The sequence below is a fragment of the Protomyctophum parallelum genome, assembly GCF_964188405.1.
Source record: "Protomyctophum parallelum genome assembly, chromosome: 7".
NCBI classification, from domain to species: domain Eukaryota; kingdom Metazoa; phylum Chordata; class Actinopteri; order Myctophiformes; family Myctophidae; genus Protomyctophum; species Protomyctophum parallelum.
Window position 1 is genome coordinate 27327637 of NC_139705.1, and position 16533 is coordinate 27344169.

Below are 16533 nucleotides of genomic sequence, written 5' to 3' on the forward strand. Positions count from 1 at the left end.
CTATAGGCCTATAGCCTACCTATTTGTAGGCTACTTTGTGTCGAAACAAGCCAATCGACCTGTAGTTCACAATTCACATTCACAATGTGACATTTGCTTTCAGGAAGTCACCGCAAATAAACAAAAAAAAACATTTGAGATTAAGTTCCGTCACCTATAAGGCTGAATACAACACTAGTTCAACTGGGTTAATTTATAACAAAGTTGTAGTAGGCCTACTTCATATAGTCATAGGCGGCGGCCTACTGCTTAAAGGTATATTCAGTGATTTCACTTAATTCAAACATCACTTGTTTTTTTGTTTTGTTGTGATAATTCTTCATCCAATCAGGATAGAGAGGGGCATTCCGCCAATGATGATCGAGCGGGGTCGGGCCTTGGTGTGTGTGCTGTTGGCCTGTCGCGTCCCCCCACTGTAATGTGTGTGACTGTGCATGGGCACATCTTGTTACCGGGGAAGACCGGGGCCCCGGGGGTTTTTCCAAATCACTCGATCACTCAATCACTGAATGCTCCAAAGTTCCATTGATTACGCATTTCGTACCACCATTTACTCCAGGCGCTCTTTCACCCGTGCCAGGCAAAATTAACCCTCTATTTTTCAATCGAACGATCAGACCCTTCGCGCTGGGTTTTATGAAAACGCAAATATGCGTTTACTCGTTGTAAACATCATAGGGTTACAAATTACAATGTGACCTTTTGGCACGAGAGACGCCATTGTATTGTATTCGCGTACGTTTGTTTCTTGATATATCACGGCTGGTGCGGGGGCGAAATGCAAACTGTTCTGCTGTTGATTCTACAATGAAACAACGTTAAAGAGGTTTACTGAAACATTAACGTGTACAGCATTATTCAGAGGCTATAGGTCTACTCTGTCATGATGGCGTTGCTTGCCGAAAATTACGTTCAAAACTGTCTAGCCTACTCGGCAAGCAATGTGGGAACCCATTGGCAAAAAATAAATAATAATAATATTAACAACAACAACAACAACAACAACAATAATAATAATAATATAATGTCCTGCTCTGAATCTGCGTCTTGAGGGATTACTCTGCAACTGACATGTAGGCTTTTTGATTTGATTGATTGATTGATTGTTTACTTTACAGTTTGCAGAAGAAAGCACTGGGAATTACAGTTCAATACAAGGTCTACTAAGAGGATATAAACCCCCCCCCCCCCCCCCATCTTTATTTTTAATTAAAAAAAATATATACAAAATCATAAATGTCACATGACCCCATAGGGCTATGTCGGTAGGAGTATGGCACTCCTGGCAGGGTCAACCACGGCAGCCACACAGGTCGAAGGTCGAAGGGTATAGAGACCAAACAAAGAGTGAACCCACTGGCCAGGTTGGGGGTTGGGTTGAGGGCTGATAACCCGCTCCCGGAAAAGAAAAAACATCATTACCGAAACCAGAAGCAGCTCCAGACTTATATGACAGCAACAGTCTGGCCACGCAAGACTCATATGAGGTGAAACAAACTTGAAATTGTAAATGGCTACACAACCTTTTTTATGTAGGCCTGTACTTTCAGCCATCAAACTCAACTCAATTATGTGTCAGTTTTATTGAGGTATTAACTTAATATAGCCTATAGTGCAATATATATAAAAAGAACTATAGGGTTTAGTGTTAAAGTGGTTAAAACAGGTGTTGTGTCCCAGATAAAGATCCTGTCATGAACACCAGCCATAGATCACAACACCCTGCCTTTGTGTGAGTCATGTGCTTCCTCTAGGCCGAGAGAGAGAGAGAGAGAAAGAGAGAGAGGCCTCTTGGTTGAGTTTGGGGGGCCAGGTCACCTTTTCACATTACAAGAAGTAAAGATATACAGTATGTTAACCATTTTTCTATCTCTATAGTGTCGTTATAATCAACATCACAATAAATGGTGGCTTCATTTTTTCACCCTCAACTATTTTGAATGTAAATTGTTTTTTTTTTATTGTTTTTTTTTTAAGCTGGTATGATGCGGAGTTTCCCCCCATTCAAGGTACAGAAAAACACTGCGAGAGCAGGCATGTCGTGTGGTCAGCTATACTCTATAGTTAACAAGATATCTGCTTGCATTGTAGTGCCTCGTGACTCGAGTGGACTCGGTGGGGGAAGAGTCCCGAGTCCCTTAATTGGTCCGAGGCAGATCGAGTGAAATTGTGGGCAAGACCGAGACCGAAAATATGTACTCGAGCCCGGTCTCAAGACGATTCAAGGACTCGAGTCCTACAGCAGTATGGGTGCATATAAAGAAAGAAAAAACAGGTGTGCTTCCTCTGGAAACTGCCTTTTGATTAAAAGGCAGCGGGTGCTCAGCTTTGGAAATAACTTAACTCATAAACCAACTAAATGGAAAAAGCGGCACACAATAAAAGATGCAATTGTGGCTCAGATGCAAATTCTGTATTTGAGAACGCCGACACGTTTAGGCAGTAGCCAAAACGTGTCAGCGTTCTCAAATTAACATGAGAAATTGCATCTGAGAGGAGGAGAAAAACATGAGTTAAGTATCCGGGTGTATATATCTTTGGTCCGCCGTACTGTTGTCCTGGACAGTCAGCTCTCGTTCAAAACTCACATCACAGCTGTCACTCGATCCTGTAGGTTCACACTCTATAACATACGACGAATTAGACCGTTCCTCACCCAGGAATCAGCCCAGCTCCTACTCCAGACAACAGTCTTGTCAAAACTCGACTATTGTAACTCCCTCCTTACTGGCCTACCAGCATGTGCACTTAAAGGTATATTCAGTGATTTCACTCAAAAAACCTTAGGTTTCGTTTTTGGCTGTGGGACCCAGCCTTTCGTCCAATCAGGATAGAGAGTCAAAAACGAAACCTAAGGTTTTTTGACCCCCAGGGGTTAACTGGGGACAGGGAGGAACTCCTTATATGGCCAGCACACTCTATAGTAGGGAGGATTATCACAACAAAACAAAAAAATAAGTGATATTTGAATTAAGTGAAATCACTGAATATACCTTTAAGCCTCTCCAGCTGATACAAAATGCCGCAGCTCGCTTGGTCTTCAACCAGCCAAAATTCTCACATGTCTCCCCCCTGCTCCGCTCCCTCCACTGGCTCCCGGTCGCTGCCCGCACAGAATACAAAACTCTGATGCTGGCATTCAAAGCAACCAAAGGTATGGCTCCCCCATATCTTGCAAGTATGATCGAACCCTACAAACCCTCCCGTGCACTCAGATCAGCCAACGCAGGGAAGCTGGAAGTACCCTCACTAAAAACGCTGGGACAACGCTCCACACGTCCCAAACTCTTCTCCCTTCTGGCTCCAAAACTGTGGAATGCACTTCCCATTGCAGTCAGAACTGCAGCATCACTCCCAATCTTCCGCCGTAGTCTGAAAACCCACTTTTTCAGACTCCATCATGGCCCTAGCACTTACCCCACCCCCTTAGATAGCATTTCTGTAGACCTAGATAGCATGTTATGTAGACAGCACTATAATTGCATTGTATGTAGTCATAGCATGTCATAGTACATATGTATAGCATAGTAGTATAGATGTATAGTTTATATGTATAGTTTCATTATATAGATATTCCACTGTATAGTTTCATTATATAGATATTCCACTGTTACTTTCTTAGCTTACGCATGTTTCATGATAAATGTTTTTATGTGATGTATTCCCATGATTTTTTGTTCTTGCTTAATGTAAATCGCTCTGGATTAAGAGCGTCTGCTAAATGCCTAAACAGTCTGACACGCAATAGTTCGACACCCTATACCCAAACTTAACCCTAACCGCACGCGGCAGCCACGGGTGAGTCCTACCGGCCACGTTTGCCAGACTATTGGTACATCGGACTAACGTATGCCCCACAAACACGATTCATCGCTTTCATTTTCCTTGGCTTGTGAACTGCAACACAAGTGTTTCCTGTGGGTGGGTGTGTGTCTGTGTGTGTGTGTGTGTGTGTTGGGGGGGGGGCTCTCCTGTTTCCAACCACAGTTTCCTCTGTATAGCAACGAACACAATGTACACAATACCTTAAGAAGGCGCACACACACACACACACACACACACACACACACACACACACACACACACACACACACACACACACACACACACACACACACACACACACACACACACACACACACACACACACACACAGGCCCATTAGTCGTGGCTTCAGGATGCTCTCTCTCTCTCTGCTCAGAGCCTCACAGATCTACAAGCAGAGGGATATGGCTGTCAGCAGAAGGAGACGAGGAGCCAAAGAGGTCCCACTTTGTGGTAGAATAGAATAAAGAGGCGGCAGAGGTCTGTTTGGAGTCTTATCTCTCTCTCTCCTTATGATTAACCAGACCTCCCCCCTCTCTCTCTCTCTCTCTCTCTCTCTCTCTCTCTCTCCCCCTCTCTCTGTTACTTAGTTACCAGTTGCCTGGGCCGCTTGTGTTACCATGGCGACCATGTTGCCCCGTTCCTTCATGTCGTCTCCTCCTCCTCTTTGGCTCTGCTGTCCCGTAACCACCCCTCCCCCCCTCACCCCTCCACCCCTCCCATCCCCATAAACCACCCTACACCAGAGCTGCACCCATCCACCCACGCCCCCCCTGCCCTCCACCCCTCCCATCCCCATAAACCAGTGGTTTTCATCAGTGGTCCGGGGACCTGCACCAGTGGGCCTTGGGGGGGTTCCATGGTGGTCCCCATATGCAGCCATAAATGATGGAGAGTTGCTAACCAAATGGCCCTTATAGATTATAGAAACCAAATGGACCCATAGGAGAGTTAAATTATTGTTACACATCTGGCGTAATTCAGCGTTTGCCTGTTATCTCTCCTAATGGTATACCAACATCAATACAGAATGGAATTGTGGACAAACTCTTGTCTAACGACAACAAAATATTCATTCGTTTTGGATCTGAGAGGCTAAATCTCATCATAAATGGTGGGAAACGTGCCTCAAATCTCCGAATAAATAATGGAGCTTGATATGAAAAGGGTTGAAAACCACCCTAGATATACACCAGACCAGAGCTTCACCCACACCCACCCACGCCCCCCTGCCTGCCTGCCTCACTGCCTCATGGTCCCACACGGCCCCCAGTCGCCCCCCCCCCCCCCCCCCCCCCAGGCTATAAGATGGGGGTGGCAGTTTGAAAGTGAAAGTGGTTAAATTGACGCTATGGGGTTTTGTGTGTGGAAGAGTGAATATAAATATATGACGCTTATGTCAATATTGTAAATAATATGAATGACACTGGGTATCAATAGTGAGTATTCATGTGAAAAAGTCTGAATATGCTAGTATAGTGCTCGGATAGATCTCTCTGGACAGAATGGTGGTGACACAAAGGAGGAGCAAATGCTACATTTGGCCAGCAGGAGGCAGTAGTTGACAAATTGTCACTTGAGATTGAAACAGGATCATGGATCAGACTTGGGCCACAACTTCATTCATACACCCGAAGCTGAAGGAGGAAGACGTGCCCTTTAATAGTCAAAAAGTGTTTTCTAGTTTTGGTTTGTTGCTCAACCTCTAGCTCTGGTTCATAGCTTCTAATGTCTTCGCATTAAAGCTATGCTACTCTCGACTTCCTGCGTTCCCATGAAATGCAGACAAGCCTCTCTCGACTGTTAAATAAAAATAAAATAAATAAATAAAAAGAACGTTTTCGCTACTCACCAATACAAATGCGGCTTGTGTGATTAGAAAGCCTACTTTCTGTGGTGGACGGCTGGACGCACTCTACATCACACGTATAAAATGTACTTTTTGGACAGAAAATGTTTTTTCTTTCGTCTGAAGAAAAGTACTTTTAGTTACTCCACTGCACCCTCTACCGATATTGCCAAGAGAAAACCCCATAGACAAGATTTTTCCTTCCGGTAAAGCCACGCTGAAGCCGCGCTATACCCTACTGGCCAAAGCTGGAACTGCAGGACGCTCATGGGGGTGAACCATAGACTGTAAAAAATATGGACAAAGCGTTCCCCGGGTCTAACATGAACGTAAAATGAAGCCTGTAATGATATGCTAATTCCTGATGTAAGTCGCCATCTTTTGGTACCAGCTGGCCATTGGCTGGCTCCGTTTTGTACCAGCTGGTCATTGGCTGCCCAGACAACGAGGCGGGACTTCCCCCCTTCTTCTCCGTTGGTTTTTATTTTGACTCGAGTGGGAGGAGAAGACTCTTGAGTGGGAGGGGAATCCCGATCATAGACTGTAACGGTAGCCACGCCCCTCAGAACATACGCGACTTTATGGTCATTTTTTTTAATTAATGGGACCATAATTTTCCAAAAAGAATATTATGACATTAGAAATGAGACTTTAAACTAGTGACTGGAAGAAGAAAGTATTCATGACCATGTTTATTAAGGTAATACAGTCTAGGTGAAGTTGGGCCAAAATACATGGGCCTCTATGGAGCTATGGGGCTTTTTGGGTCCAGTCCAGCGCCACAACAGGCCATTATATGAACTACCGATTTCAAATGAGGCTTCACGAAATATCTGGCTGACTGCCCCCCTGGGGTGAACGGACGTTCTGTGATGTCATGGCGCAAAAGTTGGCCTTTAAAAGTTGAGACCATGTGCGAGCCAATAACCAACCATAGCCAACGGTGGTATACTTCCGGCCAGGGATGAAATGTTTTTATAATCGTCATGGGGGCCCGCCCCTGCTAACACCGCCCCAGCGGGGAAAAAATAGTAGTTTTTTTCTTTAGTTATTCACACTAAACCAAAGCATTTAGGTTCTAAACACTTATTTGTAACACTTTTTAAACGTGTCACAGTGTTTAGGTAATAAACAGAAGAGCATGTTTAAATGCCAGGTGGTGGTTTCATTGTGAACAAGTAGCCTAAGCAGAGTACAGTACTGTATGCATCCCATACCTGGCAGGTGAAAACAACATTAGCATTTGAATGCCTGATCTGCATGTGTACAAGAGGACAGGCAACGCGGCCCACCCCCACCACCCCCGTCCCCGGACAGTGAGGAGGTGTTAAGGTGCGTTCAGACTTGGATGGTTAGAGCGGCGCAATACAAAGTCAATGCAAAGACGAGAATTACACGAACGGGCGCAACCTGGCACGGTACAAACGGGACGAACCGAGGCGAATTTATAGGCCTATATATTCAGGTCTAATTCCTCATGGGGGCTCGAGCCCCGCCGCCCCCACAGAGTCTACGTCACTGCTTCCGGCGGCAGACTTCCGGGTGCTTCAAACGCCACTGAGCAACTATACTTCCATTGAAAAGTAAATAGCTGGGGGGCGGGGCTGTCCGCTCTCTCTAGATTCCTGTGACAGCCACTCACACCGTGGCCTTTCAGGAGAGACAGCCAGCCGTCCGCCCCACGGTGCAGCAGAGAGAGAGACAGCTCTCTGTGCGGGGGATGGGGAGCCTATAATTACAGCCGTTCTACCTCGTTAGGAGAGGAGGTCTGACAACTGAACCACATGGACCCACAGAGGAGAGAGGATGCATGGCCCACTGCAGCGGCGGGGCGTCCGGGTGGTGGGGGTGGGGGGTCTGGGGGCTATAGCGGCCTGAGGAGGAGGCACAGGACCATGCCTGGAATCTGAATGACTGGCCCCATCTTCACCGTCTTACTTTCAGAATAAAGGCGCTAGAGTGCCAAGCAGATCGGCAGATTTTACTCTGAAAAGCCTCGCCTTCCATTCCCCCCCCCAAAAAACTGGGAGGCGATCAATTATTCCATTACTACTTCGCACTCTCTTTAGAGGCGTTAATATTCCAAAACGAGATGCCCAATTGGTTGAGTCAGAAATAAGGACAGAACACTGCCGTTCTGATCAAAACCATGGAGTGCGCCGTAGATTCAGAGAGAAGAGACAGTTTAGTCGAGTTTAGTACAAGGAAGTGAACGGCAATGTGCATGCGTGAAACATGTCTAGGATCACTGAGGAAGGCATGGCCAAGCAAAGAAACATCATTAAAAAAAGCTTTAATGACAGAGAATTCCGTGAGAAGCAATTCATGTGTTAAAGACCTGAGGCCATAATTCTACAAAAGCAGGGGGATTATCGCCATGCGGCTTATATGTGGTGGCCAATTCTGTCAAAATTAATTTTTGATTTTGAATAGGTTTCATTTAGTTCACATTTTAATCACCCGGAATGTTTTAGTTTTAGTCGACTAAATGTCAAGATTTTAGTGGACTAAATCTTCAGTTGATTTAGTCAACTAACATGTAGTTTGGCGTGCCTTGATGCCGTCGTAATGTTTTTAAGTGGTGCAACCACTTCTACATCCAGCATGCAATGTCCATGTACCTGTGTACCTGTTTGTGTACCTGTGTGAGCACGAGTGGTGTGCGCATGCGTGAAATTGGAACGAGAGAAGTATGTGACATGGCTGCCACCTGCTGGACGCAAATGATACAGAGAAGAAATTGGAACGATACAGAGAAGAAATTGGAATGATACAAATTGGAACGATACAGAGAACCAATAGACGGGAGTTGCACCACTTGGTTCACACTGGTGTGATTTTTTACACTTACATGCAACCAAGTGTAAAATGAAATGAAATGTAAATTGTCAGTATATTTAGTTTTAGTCATGGCTTAGTTTTTATTTAGTTTTTATGTAGTTTTCGTCAGTGAAAAAGGGTAGTCGACTGACATCGACGAAAACAACACTGCTGTATTAGTCTCATTATTAACCCTACCCATAACCGCACGCGGAAGATACGGGTGAGTCTTAACCGTATACAGTACTTTGTAGTAATAGTAAAACATAAACATTAAAGAGACTTTAGTTGTTGCTGTACAACTACTTTAAAACAGTTGACAATGTATTTCCAACTCCAGCTTGTCTCAGTTCAGGCTGCATGAACAGCGCTCGAGCGCTCGGTTTCCGCCACCTCAATATTGTAACTCATTCGATTCGCATCCCAAAAGACTAGTGTAGATCAGGACTTATTGGTGAATTAAGTAAACTAGTCCTTACCCGTTCTGAATATATGAACAGCAAATTATGTTCAGTGTGGGTAATGTGTTGTAATAGATCACATTACTGATAGGGGGGAACGGGGAATTGTTTACAGATGGTCTTGGGAAGTTAGGTTGGGCACAAAAGTAGGCAAATTAGTAGGCTACTGTAGTTTCTTTTGCAAGAAAATGCTGCAGTACAATCATAAGTACACCATTGATAGCTTGGTATTGTGGCTGCTTTGGAGAGGTTATCCTTTAAGATGAATAATCAGTTGGATAAATATGATTTGAAGTGGAACGTGTTCCTCAGTCATGTTGCAGGTCCTTTGGTGTGATCCATGGTCAGGCAATGCCCTTTTGCTTGTTTTTTTGTATTTTAACACAATCCCTACTTTTGGCGGAATGCTCCACCATAAGGACTGTAATAACCTTCCACTCGTGTCGGAATGCTCCGTTAGATGAGCTTTATTATGGATATCAATCCGCATCGCTGAGAACTATTCTTTCATTATTATTTTGGGTCGGCCTTTCCTTCTTTAGCGATCCTAGACCGGATCGCGCATGCGCGCTGCCGTCCACCTCCCATTATACAGGCAGACTAAAAGCTGAATAACTCCTAATATACGGAGCTCTCCGTGGTTTAGTCAATTAGCGCGATGTTCGGAGGTCTTTGCTGATAATCCGGTGGTCTAGATGGAAACATTGGTGCTTTCTAGAGCAAGGGTGGCTATATTTTTGTTCGCTAGCATTGACACTATTTATTTAGCAGAAGATGGACGCCCACAACATCCGTTTCTGTGCTGCGTGCGCAACCTCTAAATCGCCCCACAGAAAATGGGTATTGTACTGTAAATATGACATGAATATGAATTCAAAGTAGTGGTTGATGTGTGGACAGGCAAGCTGTTTCTGTTGTGCATGGTGAGATGTGTGCAAACGGTGTAGTTTAGTAGGAGAAGACGGCCAAAGGATGCAACACACACACACACACACACACACAGTCAGCGGCGCCAAATTGTATAGGGCACTCTTTGTTGTGTTGCGGCGGTAGCTAGAGGATGGTGGCCTGTGATGCAGGTGTCGCTAATGGGCGGAGGTGTGTGAGGGTGCGAGGTTAATTCACTAATAAATTCATTATTAATCATTAATGTGTCAAATCGAAAAAAGGGCTTCGTTATTATGGTCAATGCCTGTGTGAAAAGTGGGAGTGATTGGTGCATGCAATGAGGAGATACGGCTGTGTTTCTGACATTCATTCAGACATTGTTAGAATTATAGTATGATGATGGTAAATGGTGCATTTATATAGCGCCTTTATCCAAGGCGCTTTACATAGATTGTGCATTACATTCACCCATTCACACACACATTCATACACCGATGGTGGCGGAAACCATACAAGGCACCAACTAGCACATCAGGAGCAATTAGGGGTTCAGTGTCTTGCTCAAGGACACTTCCGACACTAACTCTGGGGGAGCCTGGGTTCGAACTGGCAACCTTGCGGTTACCATCCAGCCACTCTACCCCTGAGCCACCGCCGCCCGAAGTGGCACTTTGGCTCAACTGTTGTTTTATATACCTGATAAATAAATGTTGCGTTATATAACCTAATAAATAATATATAGCCTAATAAATAAAGGTGTCTTGACACAAATATCATGGGTTTACCCCGGCCTCAAGGCATTCTGGGTAATTCCTGGAGCGCATCCTGAATATGGGCCAGTCCTGAGAGAGAGAGAGAGAGAGAGAGAGAGAGAGAGATGATGAAACTAAATGAAATGTCCTGAAGGTCCTCCTCGGCCAGACACACACACACACACACACACACACACACACACACACACACACACACACACACACACACACACACACACACACACACACCTTTATTTAACCACTTGAACCCACCCCCCTCCCCCCCCCAACACTATCCAAAAATAGCAGCGTCTGTGAGCTTGTAGATCGGCTGTTTTTGGTGTATAGATGATGGTGTGAGAGCACACCGATTAGGTTACAGTATAGCAACTCAGGACCAGTTAAGACGGTTTAAAGGACTTTCTAAAACGGGTATTCCCAATACTTGATTCTGATTGGCTGGTTACGTCACATGACCGGTGTAAATTTCACCGATAACCCACACCTTCAATCACTTTATATCATTCGCAGCTGATTCCACATCTCTGTAGCTGTACTAGGGAAGGGGAGCACTTGATTCCTTTACAAATGCATGCCGTGCGGGCGTGTAAGCACCGCACAGCTCATACGATTATGTGGCTCCAGGCAGCCCCGTAAAAACATCAAGCGCTATTCTCCCGTCAAGGCTACTTGCAGAGCAAAACAAGGCTCGCTCTGGTGGCGCAAAGCGTAGCAACTTTTGTGAATTTAATAGTTTTATTAGGTTAATATTGCTATATGTTTGTAACCGTTTTAGAAAAGCAATAAGCCACTCGAGGCCCCATCTTACCGGGTATTTTACAATGGCCTACGCCCCCAGCCAATGTAAAATACCCGGTAACATGAGACCTCTCGTGGCTTATTGCTTAAATAACTCACCCCAGAGTCATATAGACTCTATACAATGTATTTAAAACGAATGGGGGAAAAATGAATGGGAAATTCTCTTCCGGGCCGCTTGTCGTCACGAAAGGGGGCGGGACTGTGACCCGATCAATATTATAGAGAGTCGCAGTCCCGCCCCCTTTCGTGACAACGAGCGGCCAGTCACAAGTTCAGTCACACGAGAGAGACTCTGTGCTTCTTCGCCTGGAAAGGAGCAAGCTTAGGTGGTTCGGGCATCTGGTTAGGATGCCTCTCAAGCGTCTCCCTAGGGAGGTCCTCGATGCACGTCCCACTGGGAGGAGACCCTGGGGCAGACCAAGGCGTCGGTTGGAGGGATTACATCGACTCACTGGCCTTGTTACACCTCGGGATCCCCCAGGAGGACGTTACTAATGTTGTTTGGGAGAGGGAAGTCAGGAGCACTCTGGTGGAGCTGTTGCCCCCTGTGACCCGACTACAGATGAGCAGTTGAAGATGGATGGATGGACTGTTTTGTGTTTGTCACATCCCTGAGCCAATCAGCAGTCTCCTACTGACCGACCGGGTCAACAAATTATTGTCTCAGGAATGCGACATAATCCAAACAATCTCCATGAATTTGAGACTTTGGGGGTGTGTAATCGATCGAAAAGAGTGTGGAAAGGCTTTTGTCCGACATTCATTATAGACCGACAACCTACCTCAAACCATAACTATAACCATAACCGCAAGCACGGGAGCAGCGCATGTTCGCTCGCTAGTCCGACCGTTGTTCCCGCATGTCGGACTAATGCTCCGTCGGAATTACCATCGGTCTATATGTCCGAGCACATTTCGGGTATTTTTATGTATACCTCTCACATGAATAACAGACAAAAGTAAATAATACCGGCCAAAAATTAGGACTAATCAGTAATGCATAACCCGATCATCTCATTAGTTAGCCAGGCATTACCCCTGGCTAACTATAAGGCCCATGAGTAATCTTATACACTATCCATTACAATTACTTTAAAGGAATTTACAAACACTCAGTTGTATTTCACAGGCCCAATTCATCCACAGATTATTAAATGAGACACAACATTAATCAAACATATGAAAAAACACCCCTCCTCCTCTACAATACTTGGCACCATCCAGTGTGTGTGTGTGTGTGTGTGTGTGTGTGTGTGTGTGTGTGTGTGTGTGTGTGTGTGCGTGTATAGGGCACAGGCTACCTGTGACAATAAGTCATTTATTGGGTGAACGATAGTCCTTTAATGATATTGACCTATGGATGATGAAGTGTTGAAGTGTTCATTATTCAATGGTAAATGGTGCATTTATAGCGCTTTTATCCAAAGCACTTTACATAGATCGTGCATTACATCCACCCATTCACACACACATTCACACACCTTTACATAGATTGTGCATTACATTCACCCATCCACACACACATTCACACACCTTTACATAGATTGGGTAACATTTACCCATTCACAGACACATTCATACACCTTCCGATGCACCAATTGTCCGACATACGTGGTCGGTTAAGACACATATATGTGGCTCCGACATGCGTGGTCGGTTAATACACATGTGTGGCCGGTTAATATACATGTGTGGCCGGTTAAGACACATGCGTGGCCGGTTAAGACACATGCGTGGCCGGTTAAGACACATGCGTGGCCGGTTAAGACACATGCGTGGCCGGTTAAGACACATGCGTGGTCGGTTAAGACACATGCAGGGTCGGTTAATACACATGCGTGGTCGGTTAAGACATATGCGGGGTTGGTTAAGACACATGCAGGGTCGGTTAAGACACATGCGTGGCCGGTTAAGACACATGCGTGGTCGGTTAAGACACATACGTGGTCGGTTAAGACACATACGTGGTTGGTTAAGAATCACTGTGGCTGTTGCGTGCGGCTAGTGTTAGGTTTGGGCAGCAGTGGCTCAGGGGTAGAGTGGTCGCCTGGCCGGTAGCACAGCTGGATGGGAAACAGCGAGGTTCCCAGTACGATCCCGGGCTCCCCCAGAGTTAGTGTCGAAGTGTCCTTGAGCAAGACTCCGAACCCCTAGCCTATAATTGCCTTGCATGGTTTCCTCCGCCGTCGGTGTGTGAATGTGTGTGTGAATGGGTGAATGTAATGCACAATCTATGTAAAGCGCCTTGGATAAAAGCGCAATATATAAATGGACCATTTACTCTGGGGGGAGCCCTGCAGGATTGAACTGGGAAACGTTGCAGTTCCCATCCGGCCGCTCTACCGGCCACTGTACCCCTGAGCCACTGCCGCCCCAAGGCGGCTGCCTGTGCGGTGTGTCACGGCATGTGTGTGTGTGTGTGTGTGGGATGGCCCGTCCTGACTCCACTGCTGCTGAACCGCTGTCATGGCAACAGCAGCAGTCACCACCACCGCCAGCATGGACACACACACACACACACACACACACACACACACACACACGGATATAATGGAATGGGACAGAGCTATTGGCTACGTATTCACTCCTATATATATTTGTGGGTTTCCCGTTAAACTTGAATACATCTTTGTGGTTTTAAGTTTTATTAATGCAGATCGAGCGGGATGTTTTAGACTGATCAGCTTATATCCCTATAATCACCTATATCCTGTATATAGCGGCCCTACACTGTATTCTCTCTCTATAATCACCTATAGCGGCCCTACACTGTATTCTCTCTCTATAATCACCTATAGCGGCCCTACACTGTATTCTCTCTCTATAATCACCTATAGCGGCCCTACACACTGTATTGTCTCTCTCTTGCATCGAGTCATGGTGTGAAAGGACAAAGACATTTGGATGGAGGTAACGATAAACTATAGCGATCATTCATTCCAGAATCAGACTAAGGACGAGACTAAAACAGCAGGTGTGCTTTTTTTACGTGAGAGAGGCGAGACGATGGCTGCGAACATCTGCAGAAATGCATCTTCACTCCAAGACAATCATCTATGTATTTACATGTAGGCCTACTACATGGAGTTACCGTATATATAAACTAGAGAGCAGACAGCCTCGCCCCCACTATTCATTTCGATGGAAGTTGCTCACTGGCGTTTTGAAAGCACCCAGAAGAGCGCTCTATACTTCTATACTACTCTACCTGAACGCGCCTGAATCCATTCATGAACGAGCGACCTATAGCTTTTCCTCCCCGGGTGTATGTATGGGAGGGGCTGGAAGGAGCGCCGGCGCTTGTGATTGGGTGAGACGGGCCGTCAGTTAGTGCAGGGTAGGGAGGCTCGTGATTGGGTGAGACATCAGTGGGGTAGGGTGGACGAGGATTCACTATTCTCTGTCAATCGGGTCGTAACTTAGAGTATATATGAATCCGAGTTATCCTTCCATCCACTTGCATTAAGTTGCTCAAAAGCGCATGAGGCGATTTCACTCCTCCTTCCGGGTAGGAACAGAGTGCATTCTGGGATGGATTGCAATAGTTACGTGCTGCCGTTGAACGCACACGAACACGCACGAGCGTGCGTCCGTCGTGAACGTGCACAATGATAGTCAACGGACCAGCGCATTCATGTGTTTGGGCCCACGCTGCAATACCAAATTCGGCCACTATGTCCATTTCGCCTCAGGGTTTCCTCTGGGTGCCGTCTCTATTCATATATACTCTAAGGGTCGTAACCATAGAGTATTAAAAGGATAGAGACTGATCTGGCGCGAAGCTCTGCTTCGCCTCTCCCCCCGCTATTCATGTCAGTGGAAGTTGCTCAGTGGCGTTTTGAAGCCCCCGGACCGTGTGCAACGAGCGCTCAATGTTAAAGCCCAGCTGCAAGGGGTTTCCTCGTCATGAATCCACGGGTCCGCCTGCAGTCCTTCCTCTTACCACTAGGGCCCAGTGCTTCAACGTTGGAGCGCCTCACTGGCCCCTTGGTCGTAAATCGAACGGCGCCGAGTCGGCACAAGCGAACCTCGCAACGTTCACCACGGCAACTTGCTCGCTTTCATCTCTCTCTCTCAAGGATCTAGCTTGAGACGGCGCCCCTCCGTCGCGGTCTAAAACTAGAGGGGGTGAAAGTCCCGCCCACGTGGGGTTCAGTAGCTGTAAACCATCTTATATAGCCTATATCGCAGGGGTTCTCAACCAGTGGTCCGGGGACCACCAGTGGTCCTTGAAGAAGTTCCAGGTGGTCCTCAGCTAAATGATGGTAACCTATAACTTATCAGATCTTTAACTCTGCGTGAAATCAATGAACGTTTTACACTGTCAAGAGTTAAATTATAGTTGAACATCTGCATCACTTCATTTACGAGAAGTCTGATACACAGTTGCAGAATGCAATATGAAATGGTGGACGTGGAATTTGATGGTTTAGGCTCCACACAGAGCCTATAGCCTACAGGGCTAGTTCCACACACACACGTGCGCACACGCACACACATACACACACACACACACACACACACACACACACACACACACACACACTTGAAATGTTTATTTATGTCCACATAATGAGAAGTACAGGAATACCTTGTTACTGTACAAAGGACATAAACACTGCCAGTGCAGTTTGACAGTGGGAGAGTAGCCAGTTACAACGTGCATGGACGGCAAAGCATCGTTACATACAGTACAACAGTACAGTAGTACACACACACACACACACACACACACACACACGCGCGCGCGTGGGCTACAGGTGTGACGCGCTGGCTGCTTGGAACAATAACTATCCCAGGTGGCGCTGACTCCCGTGATGAGTAGAGAGAGAGAGAGAGAGAGAGAGAGAGAGAGGGGCGATCTGGATTCTGAAACGTGTGAGAAAACGCTTATCAAGCTCTTGTGTGGTTGGTGAGACCGCGAGAGACAGAGACGGAGGAACAGACATCCGAAAATAGTGCGGCTGCTTCCTGACAGAAAGTAGGTCGATATAGAAAGAAAGCATGCAGAGAGCATGATGATGAGGATGATGTCTCCTCCGTGCTGCTTTGTCTCAGTCTGAGACTTCTTTGTTGTTTGACTGTGTGTGCTGGGAGGGAGGGAGGGGGGGGGGGG